Raw genomic sequence first — 3,577 nt, forward strand, 5'->3', positions numbered from 1 at the left:
ATCAGTTTAGAAAAAAAAAAAGACTTTATGAAGAATACCAATGCAGAAAAAATGTTATAAACAAAGCAAAATGATTTGATAGATTACTCAAGATATCCATATGAGAAAGACAATCAAATGTAGTTTGAAGAGTGGGATAATATTCTCCTTTAATAGAAGTTTACACAGTTGAATTATCTCCTTTAGAATAACTTAAGGTGAATGACATTGTATAGAAATGCCTAGCGAATTGGAAATGCTCAGGAATGTTTATTAAGTGGTGAGGTGTAACGTCTTTGCTGAGTGGTGCTTATTTCCTATAGAATCATTCCGATGAAACCATTCCTATGGACTAGACTTTTGGGGCTGATCTGTGTCCTCCATTTTATTGATCAAGAAACTGAGAAACAAAGAGGGTGCCATGGTTATTTGGTGGAAGAGCAGGAACTGGAAACCACTGGTTGCGTTATGTCCAGTCTTGTGTATGTGTGTGTGTGTGTGTGTTTTATTCTCTTCTAGAAATTTTAGGTCTACTCTGGTGTTATATTTTAATTGGAAGGAGAAATTTCACTGACAAGACTCATACAAAAGACAATTAACTTTTTTTTAAATTTTTTAATTTAATTTTTATTGAATACCTTTATTGTAATATGTCCCTTCCTACCCCCTTTACCTTCTGGTAACCGTAAGTTTAACAGAATTGTTTAGATGGAGAAATATAACTTAAGAAAGAGAAAGCTCTTGCTTATCCATTGTCCCTTTTAGTAAATTACAGCTATATAGAGTTTTTTCACTTAACGTAACTCGTACACTTGCATCATCTGATTTGATCCCCAAACCAGCTTGACAAGGCAAGAAACAACTTGATTAAATGATTTACCAAAGGTTAGCTGGCTGTAAATGGTGCAGTAGAAACTAGAATAAGATTTTTAGCACATTTACTTTTTAAAAAAAAATCTACTGTTGCCTATTTTGAGTAAACAAAAGTAGATCTTGCAGACTGTGGACAGACAAAGAGGGAATGAACAGCAAATAAAAATATTTAAGGGGGGAGGGTATAGTTAAGTGGTAGAGTGCATGCTTAGCATTCAAGAGGTCCTGGGTTCAATCCCCAGTACCTCCTCCAAACATAAATTAATAAATCCAGTTACCTCCCCCACCAAAAAATATGTTTATGACAGTTTTGATAGGTGCAAATACAAGACAAGTGCAGACTGCAGTGAAAGTTTATGAAGGTGATAACCTTGTCTGGAGATGGGGTTTGGATCAGGAAACTAGGCCCAAAGAAGTAACATTCACCTTCCCAGTGTGGTGTCCTGGCTCCTAGTTGAGCAAGAGTTCAACACCAGTGGGCTCTACCCTCTAGTCAAAAGACTTATCCGAGTAATATATGGAGAAATGGAAAATACAATGAGATGGTAGTATGCTTTTCATCAAGCTAAATGTATTTGAAATAAAGATTTCTCTCATTTTCTGAGATAGTCTTTCCTTATTTATGATTTTAAAACACCCTTTCTTTCATACGATAGTTGTTATGGTAAATAAATTTTTTTTTCAGTGAGTTAGTTGGGGGTCTTAAAAATTTCAAATCCTGCTTGTCTCCCTAATTTTATTTAAAATATTTTTAGTCAGTGAAATCCCAAACCTGGAAACTAGTTTTCTCTCTCCTGCTACAACTCCCAGCCCCATACTTCCTTTTTATTTTATGAATAGAGGAAAGACCTTTGCTTTGACTAACCTAGTAAGTCAAAGGAGTAAGATAGTACCTTTGGACTCATGTGGGAGATAGGATTAAAAATAATAAGACAAACAAACTCAGAAGCATAATGTTATTTCAGGAAATGGGGAGAAACAGAATTTAAGCATGTTATTTTTTATACTTGCTAGGAAGTTTCCTAGCAAGCTATCAAGTCAGCTTTTATATAGATGAGGGTGACAGACAGGGCAGAAGGAGAGCGAGTTGAAATTGAAAGCTGCTCTGACAAAGAGAAGGTGGAGGCCGGCTTGGGTGAGAAGAGGGAATGATTTCTTGATCCCGGTTGCTCTTTCTGCTGAGAATTCCTTTCCCCGTCTCCCCTCCCTTGCTCCTATCTATCACCAGATTCTGTTTATGCCTTAGCCTTGCGGAAGCCTGTCGGACTGGCAGCATGCCCTCCCTCATTGGAATGTGTCACGGTGCAGAGGGTAAAAGCAATCGATGGCCCTTCCTGGCCCCCACCCCTCCTCCTGCCCTTATAAATACTTTTATTTGCATTCTGTCACTGTGCTTGTGGCTTATCCCTTTGCATTCGCCCTTTCTAGTTGAAAGTCATTAATCTGCAAATGCAACTAATTAGCCCTTCGCTGTTCCAGGAGCAGAAACACTGCTCGCTCATCGTCCTAGTTTATTGGATGCCAGGAAATGTACACCTGAGGATCAATGGGTCTTGCCAATAGAAAGAGCGTTCTGTGTAATTACACAATTGGCTTTGGTAAGCTATAAAATGAGAATTGTGCAGTGCGCCTAGAACCTTCCCTGGAATGGTGCAGTTACTTAAACTGTGGGCTTACATTTCTTATTTTCTCAGGGAAGTGGTGCCCATTTTCCAAAGTGAACCATCTCAATCCATCTTCTTGAAGAGTGAGGCACAGAAAATGAGGTGAAATTGGGTGCATTTCAGCCCTGACATTTTTCTTTTTGGAGAAAGGTTGAACTCAGGACCTCAGGGTTGTTGTAAGATTGGAAAGGCCAAATCACTTTATTTTATTTTTTCAATGGGAAAAAAAACCCTCTTGATCCCGAATAAAATAAGAACTAAAATGCTTATGCCTAGCCTTTTTTTTCCTTAAAAAAAAAAAAAAAGACTAGACATAGTTGACTATGTGCCTCCAGAGAAAACTCTTGATTCCATTAAAGGAAAATAATTTTTCTACAGAGGCAAATGTGTTAAAGCAAGTGATAGACAGGGTACCATTGGGAGGCTGGATTGGATTTAAGCCTCAGAACGTATTCCCTAGTCACAAATGTGGTATACAGCTGTGTTGTGGGTGCATGTGTGTTTGGGTCTGTGTCTATTTGTGTGTGATTGCTAGTGTATATGTGTGTGAGTGTGTGCAGAAACCCTTTTTACCACAGGGAAATGGAAAGTTGAAAAATACTAGGAAGAAAGTACAGTGGAAATTATTATATCTATATGACAAAAAGTCCAGGGAGAAAAAAAATGTCTTCAGTGACCTATGCCTGCTAATCTTTGGAGAGAGTGAGCTGGGTAATTGGGTGGGGTAGTTAAATCTTACTGGGGAGAGAGCAGATGTCAAAGGTTTGTTGGAGGATTGTTGCCATTACTGTCTTCACAGCTTTTTACTGCCTACACTCTATGTTATCAGTAGAAACCCGGAGTGGGTCTGTGCAGTGGGTCTGCAGCTCTGTATGCCAGCTATTGTGAGCTGGATCCTTTATGGCTCTGTGCTGAGAGATGGGATTCAAGATATTGGTGCAGCACCAGAGAGCTCCCTATCTTTATCTTTGTCTGGTAGTTAAACAGTTCTTTGTGTACCTGGGAATGGGCATTGAAATAACCAAATGCAGCTATTTCCCTCTTTTTCTCAGAATATTCAC

The sequence above is a fragment of the Vicugna pacos genome, chromosome 4 (genome assembly GCF_048564905.1).
Source record: "Vicugna pacos chromosome 4, VicPac4, whole genome shotgun sequence".
Taxonomy (NCBI): domain Eukaryota; kingdom Metazoa; phylum Chordata; class Mammalia; order Artiodactyla; family Camelidae; genus Vicugna; species Vicugna pacos.